Source organism: Diadema setosum, chromosome 5, assembly GCF_964275005.1.
Source record: "Diadema setosum chromosome 5, eeDiaSeto1, whole genome shotgun sequence".
In the NCBI taxonomy this organism is placed as follows: domain Eukaryota; kingdom Metazoa; phylum Echinodermata; class Echinoidea; order Diadematoida; family Diadematidae; genus Diadema; species Diadema setosum.
Window position 1 is genome coordinate 14,339,901 of NC_092689.1, and position 16,560 is coordinate 14,356,460.

The 16,560-nt window shown below is 40.7% G+C and overlaps 1 protein-coding gene across 1 annotated transcript in view; it reads right to left on the reverse strand.

Annotated features, from left to right (window-relative positions):
• The window catches only part of LOC140229118 (43 kDa receptor-associated protein of the synapse-like), a 76,983-nt gene that overhangs the window by 22,497 nt on the left and 37,926 nt on the right, over positions 1–16,560 (reverse strand). The gene's annotated exons all lie outside the window — the stretch shown is intronic.

A 16,560-nucleotide genomic window follows, 5' to 3' on the forward strand; every position in this document is an offset into this window, starting at 1 on the left:
TGTCGTCAAGACTCTCTAAAGGCTATCCCTCTAGACAACTAGCAAATATATTTATGGATTTCCGGCTTGCAGTGTTTTCCAACGTCTTCAGAAATTTGTCTCCACCAATAAATCAGGCACTTGGACTTATATGGGGAGGAATGATAAGGGAGTAAAGTTCGAGACCGCCTGACAACAGTCAGACCATAAAAAAAGATTTGAAGTCAGGAAATAATATATTCTCGTTGTCACACGTGATATCGTCAGGCAGGGGGTATGATTCTCTGACGACATATTATGTAATATACGACAAAGGATCTGTACATGAGGTTGGGAGAGATATCCCTCCACTAACTTTCATGATCTGTGCAATAATTCCTGCAGTCGAGAAATGGAGTTCGAAGATAAATCCGTCCAGGCTTGGAAACTGGTATCCCATGGCTTGTCCCCTCTTTTTAGTACAGTATCGAAAAAGTGAAAAAGTAATGACGTAACAAAGGGAGCACTGCGGCATAGTGGTGAAAGCTCTGGGCCCCTAGATCAGGAGGCCCTCAGTTCAAATCCTGACCGGAGCGGAATTTAGTATTTTACCTATACGATACCCCTCTCGACGCAGGTGAAAATAAGGGAAAACCTGTCACTGGTTTTATCTTCCCTCTGGAAGAGCACTGCTTGCAATTTAGACGATACCATGGGTAAATTACATCATGTATAATCTTTACAAGGTGATGTTAATCAAACTGGCATCAATAATATCATTATTACAAAATGTAGCAGTATAATTATGATTCACAATAACATTACCATCATCATCATCATCATCACCATCGTCTTCATCATCATCATCGTCATCTTCATCATCATCATCATCATCATCTTCATCATCATCATCATCATCATCTTCATTGTCATCTTCATCTTCATCATCATCATCTTCATCGTCATCTTCATCTTCATCATCATCATCGTCATCTTCATCTTCATCATCATCATTATCACTATCAATATTTTTATTACTACATTGACCGAATACAATATTGACAAAAGGAGGACACCGATATGGGTTACAGTTCATTATTCCGAAGGTTCGTTAATCCGAAAATGGACAAAGCTCGTTATTCCGAAGATTCATTAATACGGACCCTCTTTCATTTTCGGATAACGAACCTTCGGAATAACGAACCCTATTTCATTTTCGGATGAACGAACCTTTGGAATTACGAACTCTATTTTATTCTCGGATTAACGAACCTCTAGGTATAGGGAATTTGTGTGTTTTCGATTAACGAACCTTCGGAATAACAAACCTTCGGAATAACGAATAGCAGCCCCGATATGTAATGCATGATTGATATTAAAGACGCGTGCAATATTCGGTCTTAACGAGATCAACACGTGAACATGGATCTGACATTCAATACCTGGGTTCCTATATGTCTGATGTTTCCATGATAATCTTGAGGGCACTTTTGAGAGGAAATTGGAGGAAATTCGAAGATATTTCTGCCTCCTACTGTAAAACTGAATTCCTGTTAAATTGGGGATTCGACACATGCTGCTATTCAAATATAAACCGCCATCATGATAGTTTAGATAAATTTTGCGGGAAGTGAAGACTTTTTGGCATCAGGTATAGCGAAAGAGAGAGCGAGAGACTTATATCATCTGCGCCTTGATGTCTCGTCAAGTGAAAACAGCAAATGAAGACAGAAACGATGCCTTTACAAACGGAAATATTAGATTTTCAGTGTAAATCACTTAGAAGACGCCACAATCATTGGAATGAAATCGATACAAATTAAAGGAAAGGATTGGTACCTCTCCGGCGACGAAACCAGGTGGCCATTTCACGAAAGATTCACCTAAATACTAAATGTCAAATGACGTGAGGGATGAACGCCACACAGCGATATCAGTATGAACTCAGCGAATCCCAGGAGGGACTCGCGCCTAGTACCTCCTTGGTGCATCTTAAGAAGACTAGAAAACACATCCTCATCCTAGCATTTGGATGTACGTGTATCTTTGACAGTCTCGTTCATCTGGGCAATGACCTCGGCGTTTGGCAATCTATTTCTCCTTAAAATGTAACGGGTTGAATTATCGCTGTGATGTTGCGTGAAAAGCAAGCCTCCAATGTGAGGGGGGAAAAAGAGTTGTGAAGGAAATAAATGTTCCGTTCCGGCAAGTGGTCGACCGTTCTCACGGGTATCCCTTGGGTCGGGGATGATTGAATCAGAGATCATGACCTTTTCGACCTTTGACCTGCTCCCTAACAGCTGAATTGTTTGCAGGGAGGACACATGAGGAGCGTAAAAGCAAATTGGGGATGAGGGTTTGATAGGGGCGGGGAAAACCGGTAATGAAATTGGCCGTCCCCCAGTCCCTCGCCTCCGTTTACAAATTGCCGGGAACCGCAAACAAGCTTATTAAATGTCGATGGCGTTGAACTTACGTGAAAGAGTGTGTTGCAGTCTTATTGATACCAGTTGCTCAAGCTGTCATCACAAGCCAAATTCGTTTCAACCTTGGCTTCACACTTCGATTCCATCTTGAGAAAATAACACGGCGAACTGGGACCTGTATTTTTTCCTCGCAAAAGCGCACACAGTATTTCACGGGAGAAAGTTGATATCATCAGGGAGGTTGAAGAATTCAACCTCCCTGATAACATTTCGTTTTGCATTATCCCGCATCGCAATGCATCCGTCGGGTATTCCAGCAATCTTCCTGCGGATTGGCTTATCAAAAGTCATGTGACTTTCAGGCAAATCATCCCCACCTTTGTCAGAACAAACTTCATCAATCGATATTGTATAATTATGGTTCATTATGGAATTCCTCCTGAATGCGATCTTTCGTTTATCATAGACAAGACGAAATGCAGATGAGAAGAATTTTGTTGCTAACGAAAAACCATAGTGATAATAATGACAATAATAATAATAATAATAATGATAATAATAATAATAATAATAATAATAACAATAATAATAATAATAATAATAATAATAATAATAATATAATTTCAATTACATTATCATTGTTATTATTGTAATTATTATTATTATCATTAGTATTATTATTATAATTATCATTATTATCATTATTATCATTATTATTATTATTATCATTATTATCATTATTATCATTATTATTATTATTGTTATTATTATTATTATTATTATTATTATTATTATTATTATTATTATTATTATTATTATTATTATCATCATCATCATCATCTATCATCATCATCATCATCATCATCATCATCATCACCATTATCCTTAAACACAAGATTTCAAATGTAAAGTCAAATCATCTTATCGTGAGTTTCTATAGTTGTCTGGAACAAATTTAATGTTCTCGAGATTGGAAGAGCTGGTGGAATATTGACAGAAATGGAACTAAAACACTATTTTTACAGAGTTTGTGATTATTTGGAGATAAGAGTCAACTTTCTAAACTTTGTGCAAGGGTCAGCCAACTCAACCAAATGCGCATGATTGAAACGAGTCATTCGCAGCAAGGAAAAGAAGCGACCGTTATCGTGAATGAGACACAACATTATAGCACGTACTGTTCATCGGCCTTACATCGGACAAAACATTCCAGTTCTGTTCTTATCCAGGCTGTCTACTCAGGTAAACTTGTGACGCGAAGTTATCTAGATTAGATCTGAATTAGCCTATAAGCGTGAAGGCAGCAAAGGAGACGGGGAGGGGTGCAACAAGTGTGAGTTACGTCCATTTAGACCTAAGATGCAATTTCTGCGATCCTCATGTCTCTTTTTCTTAAAAAAAAAGGACAAGAAAAAAGAAAAAGAAAAAAATCTGGTAATCAGCAGGTAATGTTGACATTGTCCTCAGTCAACTCTTGTCATTTGATAAAACGTCTCTCTTCCGTGTCTCTGTCTGCGTGTTACTGACTCATACTTAATATTATTTCATACACACACACACACAAACACACACATACACACACACACACACACACACACACACACACACACACACACACATAAACATAAACAAACACCTTCTAAAGGATCCGGTGAAAAAGTTCACCCACTGCCCACTGAAATTAGGAAGAGTGAGCGCATGAAAAGGCACGTGCTTCTGCCTGATCAAAAATCGTATACAAAGGAAGCCATCTGCGGGTAAAAATCGTTGCCGGATGGATAGAAGACCCATAAAATAACGCAATAGGAAGCATTTGTTTGAGGCTAGCAGGCTGACGACTTCCAAAGCGAATGTTTGATGACGATCCTTTCTTTCCGCAACAGTTCATTTGGGCTGTCTACACGAATCGAACTTGATGGATGGGAAAATGAAGACCCGAGAATTCCGTTTGTCATGATAGTGCAATGCTGCGTCCCAAGGCGCTTGGCAAAGTTAGATCGAAGGGTGCATGATTACTAACAAAAAAAGAGAGAAAAAAGAAATAACTTACTCCAGAGATGGAGTGCAAAACTATTACTGGTCTATGGACAATTTGAAGCACATACATGTAGTCAATTTTCTATAATCATTAAGTGACAATGAAATGTCTTGCGTCATGCTCTGAGTAGCGTATATACAATAGGGTCCTAGTGCTAGGATGGTTTGGTTATACGACGCTGTGTTTTGGTTGTACTGCTTCGTGGTGCAGCGGTTACATTAGCTTTGGAGACAAGCGCTAATACACGCTGTACAGTTGGCCAATCTATCGAAATCAGCCCACTGCCTCGGCGCCATTCAGATCCCCTGTGGGAACATGGTCTGTTTGCTTCAAAGTTCAAGTTTACAGTCATCAAAGAGGAATTCTACCTTCTTACAATCATCTGCATCGCCAAAAACTTGCCAGAGTATCCTCGACTTATATTTACTTCTTGGTGCAACGTGCTCGTAACTGTTGGTGTATAATGCTGGACCGGAGGACTACTGAATTTTCAGGCTTTCTTTTACTCAGAGAAAACGTGTTAGCGTGTTAAGAGACGGCATCGTCTAGATGAATATCGTATGGATGATTTGCAAAACAAAAACAAAAAACAAAAAAAAAAAAAGGCTCAACGAGGAAAACGGGGAACTCGAAAATGGACCTGCCTTTGTGAAGACTAATAATGTCGCATTCATATCATAAACAGGAGAGCACGAACGTCTAATACTTCTAAAGCCTAGCGTGTCTAGTTACCCACTCAATGCAAGCAATCAAAAAGTTCGTCATGCGAAATCGAGCGTGACCTCAACACGATGACAGCTTATTATAGGATCCCGAAGCGACCTGGAAGGAAGGGGTGGTGGGGGTGGGGGTCGGCAGTGTATCTGTTTATTTCTGTAATTGTGATGAGGTGAAACAGAAGAATCAACACCATAACTCTGTATTGTCATAAACAAGATTTCTGCACGACTCATCAATTTTCTCTCTGCCCCACTCTCTCTTAGTTAAATATCTATCTATCTATCTGTCTGTCTATCTATCTATCTATCTATCTATCTATCTATCTATCTATCTATCTATCTTTCCATCTATCCATTAACTATCTATCTTTTGATCTATCTATCTATCTATCTATCTATCTATCCATCCATCTATCTATCTATCCATCTATCTTATCTATCTATCTCTCCCTCCCTCAACCCCTCCCCCATCTTATGTATACAAATGTGAATATTTTTACCGCTTCATTTCTAACATTTTATTGTGGCTGGACTCGTTTTCATTTCATATCTGTATACGAGCGTTTGGATACTTAGATATTGGTTCGAAATGTTAACAGAAACACATACACACATTCAACATTAGTTTGGTTTAGTCCTTGACTTGAGGATAAATTATTGTTATTATTTTTTGTTTTAGTGTCTTGTTCTATGCTATGATTGGTTGCGCCCTCAACCGCCTGACTACTTTTTTTTTTTTTTTTTTTTTTTTTTTTTTGGTTTGGAAAATGAATAGATCGAAAATGACAGACTTTGCGGTTGTTTTTATTCAGTTGCTGAAATCGCATTATCTAAAAAACGGACGTAGAAATCACCGAAATGCGATGACCACCTGACCACCTCATTACAAATATTCTCTGGAGACATTATTTTCTCGACTTGGCAAGCCTTGTCCCCTCATCGTCAATTTCCATTACTGCCCATCATTGGCTCATCCACACCCTTTTTTCATATATATCTCACCTGTCCACTCCGGGGACAGTAATACAGATCAAGCGTCGATTCCTCTCTTTGCGCAGACAACCGTGACAGCGAATGGTAGCCTCGTATTCAGACAATGATGGAATAATCTCCGAGATACAGTATACGATTATTGTAATGGTCACAAGGCGCTGTCTGACAAGTAAGGTAAGTCAATGTTAGACTGCTTTAATCACAATATTCTTTAGCCAACACTGAAATTTCTCGAATGAAAAGATAATATAAGCAGCTCTATACAAAAGAGCTAATTACAGCCCCTGAAGATGTAAAGTTGTGTTTGTGTTTCAATCATGCAACATATACATTATTTTTGTTATTTTTCTACATTTCTCAGGCCATTTTTTTTTTCAGTGAAATGCATTTACCCAAAAGCACGCACTGTATGTAAGAATTTGAGGGAATGTCTTCATCCGTGTAATGATAATTATCATGTCACTAGCATTACTTTCTTGTTGACACTGTGGCATTATCATCATCATGCTTCGAAAAACACACACACACACACACAAAAAACATGGTTTATCAAATCTGTTCAAGCATGCTCTACTGGGGATGACCTGGCAGAGGTATGGAAAGAAATTTGGACAGGGTGTCGTTTCAAGATAATTTGTGCATATTAAATAACAGGTGGGAAGTTGAACGCAAGAAGCAGATTTAAATGAATCCATGGGGTCCATGGTGAATCTAATCAACGTAAGAAATTAAACGACACACAAAAACATGTTCTTTTCTCGTCCTTTCACAATAATTTTGATAGTGACCATCTTTCGTTGGTCACACAAGTTTTGTATTTTTCACGCAATCATATCTACGCATCGAGTCCCGAAGTGAATGCCAGGACCAGTAGCCTAGGTTGGAAAAGAAAGAAAGGAAGACAGAAAAAAAAAAAAAAAACAACCAGCGTACCAATGTCCTCGGGGAGCGGCCAGGAGGTCAGAGGTCACGTTCATAATCTCGCCATGTCCTTCCGTCAAAGCGAGAATTCTAAGGAGAAAGAGCATTCCAAGTGGATGACACATCATGTTCAGAAAATGGGCGCTCAGCGAGGTGTAGGCCCAGAGCGAGGCGGGATATGCCGTCATACAAACAAACTTGGAAGATTGGAGCAGAATGGAGGCTGCAACAGGCATCGATACCAATGTAACCATGGCAACAAGTGATTTGATGCGTTCCGGGTTTGCGAGATTTGAACAAGTGAAAAAGTTAACAGGTGTTGTTGAGATTGGTGAAAATGAAGACAAAATGGAAATATGACAACAAATGAAAGAAGCTATGGACAAAAGGAGAAAAGAAGAATTCCTGTCAACGAGACAGACTGACAGCAGAAGACCATTCTGGCACACACACAAACACACACACAGACACAAATGTTCTGAATGGATTTTTCGTTGAAGATGAAGTTGCTCGTATACCACTTGCATAAAGGGAATATCAGTCAAGCAATTTACAGTAGAGCGGGATGAGAAACGGAAGAACGCTGAAGTGTGATGGAAAGATGGAGAAAGGAGGAAGAAACGGAACGTGGCGATGTTGACGAAGAAGGAAAAAAGGAGGAGGAAGAAGAGTAAGAGAAGGACTGTTTAGTGGAGAAAAGGAAGAATTCGAAAGAAACAAGCCATCGGACAAGACGGGAATGTGATAAGATATAAAAGAAAAAAAAAAAGAATAAGGAAGAATTAGCATCAACCAGAGAATGAGACGGAAAAGTTTATTGCCGTTAATGATAATGGCGATAACGAGGAAAAATATTATTGATGATTTGTTTGTGATGAAAGAAAACTGGGCTAGTGGCAACGAAGCAGAATTGTAAAGATGATTTCTAAACAGGCCACCAACTCTGGGCATGGGGTATAGATGCTAATCGCTCTCCCGCCATGCTTGCCTCTGCTTTCAGTTTTGGGAGCTATGTATCAGGTAAAGGAGGGCTCCTTCAGAATTACCTCGGGTAACAAATTGCTCAATTGATGAAATTAAGTGGTACGGCGGGACGTTAATATGATAACTCTTAATACGGCATCCATTTACAAAACCTAAAAGATAAGACGTGGAGAGCGCGGCATTCAGTGCAGAATCGACGACACACATAAAGTTTGAATGGCTTTGTGCCGGGTGAGCACGTGCACAAGTTTTATTGTGTTATTTTGTAAATGGCAGCAATGCAGTGGGACCAAAAGATATGTGGTGATACTACAAATTGCCAAGGGAAACTATTTGTCGAGGTCTCTTTCCACATATCAAAGAACCTCGCCGATAACAAGAGAAATATACTTATATTTCTCTGCATCAAAACGCACCTAATTTCCCCTATTGGATTATAGAATAGATATTTCTCTGCTAAATGCGTAGGTTCATGAGACGCCTACGGCGGATTTTGACAAAAAACCCCGAGAGAACTTAACTGCTCTATTATTGATACCTTTTCTTTCGATTGAGGGGTTGGTGGTTATATTTAAATTAAAAAAATGGGGGTTTAACGAGTCCTTTAAAGTGCAATTCCACATAACGTCTAAGTTGAGTAAAATGATTCGAGAACACTACAACAGAATGGTGTAAAAGTTCCGTTCGAGGTTAGACTTTTGGTAAAAAAAAAAGTTGTGGAATTAAACATCCATATTAATGAGATATGCTCTATCAAAGAAAATTCACGCGAGAATCTTAAAGAACATAACTCGACAGCTCAGTGAATTTACTAACAACGTATATGGAAACCACTCTGCAACATTAGCAAGAGATGAGATTGTGTATTTTGTTCGTTTTTTCAGTGTATTTCGTGTGTGTGTATGTGTGTGTGTGCGCGCGTGCGCATGTGTATGTATGTCATATGTGCGTATGTGTGCTTATTTTTAAATTTTAATTCTGTGACGGACTAAAATTCGTCTGCATCAAATAACAATTATTTTTGGCTACAAACGGTGCAATATTTGTTTTACGTCAATCATTTCAAAATCATAATCAGACATGATCAAGTATGCTCCACATATTTGTGTGCATACGTGCAGTGATCACAGACATATACAGACATTTGTTCCTTTAAATGATGACAGAAAAGGTTTAAATGTCTCTCTCTCTCGAATGCTCTCTCTCGTATTGCGTTTGGAACTGCGGTACCTAGACGCCAGGCTGAAATCTGCCGACACGGCCCATCTACGCCAGCGCCACGCTGGGTGTCAAATTATGCTGCGTGGACCGTGAAACAAATGGTGCCTGCTATTCAGAACGCGGGAGAACACGCGTTCGTCAGCAACCAGGGCACAACATCTATCGGTCCCCAGTACTATGTGCTAGAGTACAGGTGAGAGGAGGGAGCAAAAAAAAAGTGCAATTTAACTCGCGATGTAGCATCCCTCCCTCACTCAGAGATCTGTCTAATCCGAGGAACATTCTGGCGATGTTGGGTAGACATCATTGACTGGATGAGTCATACCTAGTTGATACGGAGCTAGACAGAGCCCAAATGCAGAAGCAATAATGAAAGAATTGTAAACTGAAATCCACTTGACATTTATACGAACATTTATTTGCGGTGATTGCTGACGTTTTTCTTTTTTATTGGAAGCGGGTAACAAAGTCGAGCTGACGTAATCACGATCAGAGATGGACACCGCGTGACGTCCTCACTCGTAATCGTTGGTGCAGGGGTTAGAGCTACCTGGCCCTGTGCTCCCTGTGTCGCAAAATTAAAGGCTACCAGGAATTTTGAACACTAGGTGAGTAAGCAGAACGAGTTTGATACGAGCATGGAACTACAATGCGTTAAAACTCCACGTTGCGATCTACTCCCGATACGGAGGGTGTGGTCATTTGAGGTAGAGAAACGCAACCACTGGAAGACATATGGCAAAGTCAACTCTTCGCCTCTCTTCCCTGAATATATCTTTCGCAGAGCCGCGAAATTAAAAGGCTAGCCGGGGTTTTGAACAATATACGAGTAAGCAAAACGGGTTTGATGCGATCATGGAGATACAAAGTGCTGCAGCTCCATGTTACGATCTACTCCCGATACGGAGGGTGTGGTCTTTTCAGGTAGAGAAGCACAACCACTTGAAGGAAGACATACGGTGGATTTGACCCTTCACCTTTCTTTCATCCCTGGAGATATATTTCGCAGAGTCGCAGAATTAAAAGGCTACCCGGGGTTTTGAACAATATACGAGTAAGCAAAACGGGTTTGATGCGATCATGGAGATACAAAGTGCTGCAGCTCCATGTTACGATCTACTCCCGATACAAAGGGTGTGGTCACTTGAGGCGTAGAGAAGCACAACCACTGGAAGACATACGATGGATTAAACCCTTCACCTTTCATCCCTGAAGATATCTTTCGTAGAGTGGCAAAATTAAAAGGCTACCCGGGGTTTTGAACAGTATGCAAGTAAGCAAAACGGGTTACGATCATGGAGCTAGCTGTGCTGCAGCTCCATGTTACGATCTACCTCCGATACGGAGGGTGTGGTCACTAGAGATAGAGAAGCACAACCAATTAAAGACATACGGTGGATTTGACCCTTCCACACCTTCCTCTCATCCCTGTAGATATATTTCGCAGAGTCACAAAGGAAGTTCTTTCGTGAATTATATCAATGACACTATGCTGTCGTCAGTGACAACAAGTTTGGATTCAAGTCTCAATTTCTGGGCCACTGGAAAAAAAACAAACAAACAAACAAACAAAACCCGGTGATTCCGTTGATACCGATCAGTATTCATAATTACAGTACAAGCTGGCAATCCCTCCCTGAATGTTCAGATGGTAGAATATATCATAATTTGTAAAGAATTATTGGTTGAGAGGAGGGGGAGAGGGAGGAGCGGGGTCTAGTTGCAGATGAAAATCGTCACCGGAAATTACTAATATTTTGCCACTTTGATCATAGTAATTACGAAAGAAGTGGAAACATCAACATAACAAATACAGGTGAGCGAATTGGAAACCGCTGGGAAGTATTGGGCCCACAAATTCGCTTTCATGTCACACAGTTATTATGAAAGGAACAAGAAATAACAAGCAGACTGGACATGAAAACCACGACAGACGCTGACAGAACAAAAATTATGACAATCCTACACCGACATGAATATGCCACCGAACTATGAACACCGAACTATAATCGCACTCGTAATTAGTACATCCGCATATCAATATCATGTTGTTGGTAGCCTATTAAGAAGACGTTGTTATTTTGTATTATCGGAGATCGTAGCTAGTCTACATGATACAAACTGACATGATCTACTCATCGGGATCATATTTAGCTAAGTTTATCTCAGCGAGGGCTTGTGGTTTAGTGGTTAAAGCAGTAAACTCTCAAACGGGAGATTCAAGCTGCAAATCCTATCCTCCACGTTCATGTATTGTGACCACGGACAAGTTTATCCATGACGATATACGTCTTTAAGACCTAAGCAACGATGGGGTTCACTATAATGACAGGGCCCTTTGGAATATAACAATTATCTTCCAAGGCAGTTCCAGTGTTAGAAATTACTACTAACACAGAAAGGGCTGCCTTGAGTAAATAATACCTTTGATATGCCCATGTCGCTTTCAGTATTAACATTAAACTGGAGAAATACGCTCACAAAGACAAGTAACATAGAAAATGATGGAGAAATTGATACACTAGATAGTTCATTTGATACTAACTGTCAGCTTGGTACGAGATCTGATGATAAAATGATATCACTTGCATATTGTGAGGGATTCTACCTGTAGCTAACACAGGAGGAGGAAATTAGAATGAAATATTCAAGCTCATTTTCCGAATGATCAAGGGGGAATTCTTCAGCACGCACGCACGCACATATTGTGTCGTGTGGATGAGTATGGATGGTATCTTCTAAGGGGAAAAAATAGGGAAGCATCTGCGTAACTCCTCCAAGGCCACACAAAATGGTGATTAATGTGCTTTCTGGCTCTTACGACAGGATTTTCTTACGCGACAGAATCTCCCTTAAATGCCACGCGAATCCATTTTCATTACGCGTAATTGGCGTTGGCTTACCGTAATAGCGTAGCGGCATTACTTACACAAAATTTAATATGCAGGACCACGTAACGCACTATCTAACCGTTTTCGTGCATCGTGAAAAAATTCATAATTTTCCATAAAACAAACCACGGAAGAGCATGGTACGCTCGTGGATAGCATCAAATATGGTATAACTTTGTCATGATCGTTATCATCATGGCGGGAGGGAGGGGAGAAGATAATAATTCTGTCTTATCATTATCACAACTTTTTGCATAATACAATAGTAATCCACGGAACAGGTTATCTTTGTCTATTTTCTATTCAAAAGATCGATCAGTCCCCGTTCCAAGGTCGTAACATATAATGTACGTGAAGCACAGACAGTATCTTCATCTGAGTTACACCTCTTACACAAATCCAAAATGCCTACAATCCGTTTAAGTTTTTGTGATAATCCCATCAATACCACACAGGCCTACTCTCCATTGATTCTGATTTCGCACATAAAGTCTCTACGTTGAGTCTTGATCAGAGGATGGATTTACAATACGTATAGCTCCATGATCAGAGCAAGGAGGTAAAAGCTCAACTGCTGTAGTATACCTCCTTGATCAGAGTATGAAGCTACTCCATGATCAGAAAGACTTCAACACGACTATGAGAAATTGGGGAGTGTTCATAATATTATACGTTATTGGTGCATCGCTGCTTTGAATAGCTTGTAGGTGTGGCCATATTTGGGCACTTGTTTCTCAGCTGATATATCATTCTCTGAACGAGACGTAGGCTCTGATAAATACACATCCCCCAAACACACACACACACACACACACACACACACACACACACACACACATACACACACAAACACAATTTGCCTTGATAAGATAAACATTCCGCAATTATGTAGCACAAAGTTATGTCCCGGAAAGAAAAAGAGAAAAAGCAGCAACCATCTTGAATTGATCAGAAAGTCAGCCAGGGACTAACGCCCACCCGCCAAAACTCAAAGACACCATGTGGCGCCACTCGCGTGCCACCGACACGATCTAAAAACCGCAACTATGGCAACGGATCGTGAATTCTTTGAGCCAAGTATAACGACATCACGTCCTGATACTCATGCATGCGCATCAAAGAATAAACAAATAAAAAAGAAATACGATATAGAAAAATAGAAAAGAAGGTTAACAAAAAAGTCGAAGTTCTAAATTCTCAGTTCTCTAAATACACCAATGTACACGTCATGGTTAAAACAAAACGGGTGAATGTGAAATTATCCTTATGGAAAATGTAATTGCAAGAAACCAACAAAGGCGAACAAATTTCCGAAAACGTACGGGTCAGGGGAGTGTCGGGCAACCGCATAGGTATCACGGGACTCACATTATGCCCTCATCATTCTGCTCCATGCCTACAAAGTATAAAAGACAATACAATCTGCTGGAAAAAAAAAGAATCATGCGGATTGTCAATAATATGAATGTAAGGGGGACGAAATACTTTGTACAGAATGCCGTAATCTTTACAAAGACTCTGACAGAACAGACGACGGAGAAAAAGACGGTGAGCGCATGCGATGACGTGTACATTGGAAAAGGATCAGAGCTCGGGAAATTAAACGCAATCAGACAGTTGGAGCAAACTTTCCCGCGTAAACACAGGACGGGCGGGAAATTGGAGAATCGATCAGGACTCATCGGCAGGGATGCCCGGTGATTCAGAGTGTCAGCTTAATCAGGCGAGTAAGAAGGCAAATGGGGTAGATGAATCGTCCCGTAATTACTCGCCCCATCGAAATCCCATCGCCAACATGCAGACGATATTTTGGCATGCCGAGAAGCTTGTCATCTCGTATCATGGCGGCGGGCCACACAATGACACAAAACCAACACACGAGAAGAAAAGGATAAAAAAAAAAGAATATCATACGCAAAATATGACGACGCCGTGATAACTCATTCAATTTCATTAAACGCACTTCACCCGGACAAACCGAAAACACGCAGTATTCACGGTACTCACTTGACGGCGGGATAATCACATAGCATCTGTCTGCATGCCTACGTACAATTATGGCTTTCATATTTCTCCTAAATCATGTATGATTATATCTCAATCTATTTCACCATCCTCTAAATATCAGATCTTGCATTATAGGTAGTATAGCACCGTTGTAAATCAACGTTACCAAGACGCGGACGTGCCGTTAACAGCTCGAGAAAATGCAGATTTGTGATTATGGTGACGAGGAAAAACAAGATGGGTTATGAAAGCTGATTCTGTTTAACAGATCTTGTTTTTGAGATGTTTATTCTTTATTCACTTCTGCGATATGCATTAGACTGGGATCTGACGCAGAACTGTTTTAGAGAGTTTCTTGTGGAGTGTGCCGTATTTACGAGAGTCTCATGAACAAAATAGACTAGATAGAGTTAGATGACGACAAGTTTTAATGAAAAAATATGGAACGATGTATAGAGATGATCTGTTTGTGTGATTTTCAGAAAATGATCTGAAATGAAATCACGCAAAGTCCACTGATAATAACATGCATTTTTTTTTCCTCAGGTGGAGTATATCTGCTGGGAGTTTACGAGGTGTTCTTCAGCCCACCGTGTACAGTATATGAGTTTGCTATTTGGATTTGTTCACGGGTTTGTTCACGATTAAATTGGGTATGAGGTGCTGCATGTGTGGAGGGGACGGATTACATGATTTGGGTTAACGTTTAAGGTTAAGCAAGGAGGTACAAGCCTAGGAGGAGCCTACCTCTTTGGGTTAAGTAAATAACGTCTGCCAGCTCGCGCGAGTCTTGCGAGGAACCTTCTTCAGTAGCTACCATCGATTTTGCCGTTGCTAAGCAGTCGGTAGAAAAAAAGAGCAAGCAGCCCCATCCCATTGGATCCAATCCCATCCCCTCTTCCCTCCCCCCCCCCCCCACCATCGGAAAAAAGAACAATTAATGAAACATGCAGTTATCTTGCGGACGTTAAGCAAACATGAATGCAATCTCTTCGTCGCCGGTTCTCCACTGATCATCGCACGCCTCTCTTGGTCCTACTCAAACTTTACCCCGCAACGCTGATGAATGGCGCGCTGATCTCACTGTCCACACATCCCTGTCTCCCAGCGTTGCCATGGTCACCGCACGTGGGACAGCATCTTCTTTATGTGCCTGGCAATGAACTCTTCCAGTTATTCTGGCCTAGATATCATAGCGCAATAGTGCGAAGAGGATTTTGTACATTGAGCAGTGCATAATCCAGGGTGGTTTAAAAACCATACAAACATACGATCACCTTGACCTGCTCATAACAAAGTTTTAACAGATTTGCATATTCTCGGAATTACTGGCCTTGTCGTGTGACGGCTGGGGATGAAAGGCTAAGCATGTACGGTATGGAAAATGGCTATCGACGGCTTCTTTTCGCAATAAAAGATAAGCGCAGCGCATAACCGTGAGCGGCTCGACATCAGACCTAGAATTTACGGTGATGCATGGCGCAATTTGTTTTGTTTGTCGTCCTAAAATAAAGCGCTACCGCACGAGGAGAAACGAGTCTCAAGACAGCGTTGTTTGCTCGCTTCATCATCCTCACCAGGCGCCCAATCGTGCCGGGAGCTTCGAGCTGCGAGAGAGCGGGGAGTCGGCACACTTCACGGAGATGAGAGATCTAAATGGGACCCACACATACTATTAAAGGTTAGGGAAAAAATTAATGTGCACATGATTCGGATGAGTTTTCTAACCTCAGCATATAGTCCAGTCTTATCTGGAGACGGTGTGAGACGATAAGCATTCAAAAACTCTCTGCCGTGGTATACTGAGCAAGAATTGGCGAGCAGCACAGCATTCCGAGCGATATTAATTTCACAATATCTATCCAATATGACACTTATAGTCTAAAGCAACACTGGAGCCTCTGGAGAATGGAAGGTTTGTTGCGGTTACTTGACTTCCTTGTTATAAAGCTCCAAAATCATATCAAGTTCAAATATGACGTTCTGCCTACCAGTATCTTCACAGATCATGAAAATGTCCCAGAATCCACCATGATATAGTTCTCGTGGGCACTGGTTATGGGGAATCATCACTATGCAAACAAAACCTATATGTGGATCTCACAAAGATTAACGCTCGCTGAGAAGGGTAATCAGAATAAAACATGTAATACACATAACTGGAACTGCTAGGGTCTAATTTCTAATCATGGGCTTCCTCCACCGAGCTGAGCTAAACGTAGCTGTTTAAAGTGACATAACAACTCCGTCGTCGTGTGTTGCTATTGGCTACTTTTTGAGGGAAGACTGAATGACTCAGACTCAGATAAGAGTACACAACATATGGGTGGCACATCTCATAAAATTATACAAACATCTCTTCCACTTCCAGCTAAGCCACATCACAACGATAACCCTTTCCT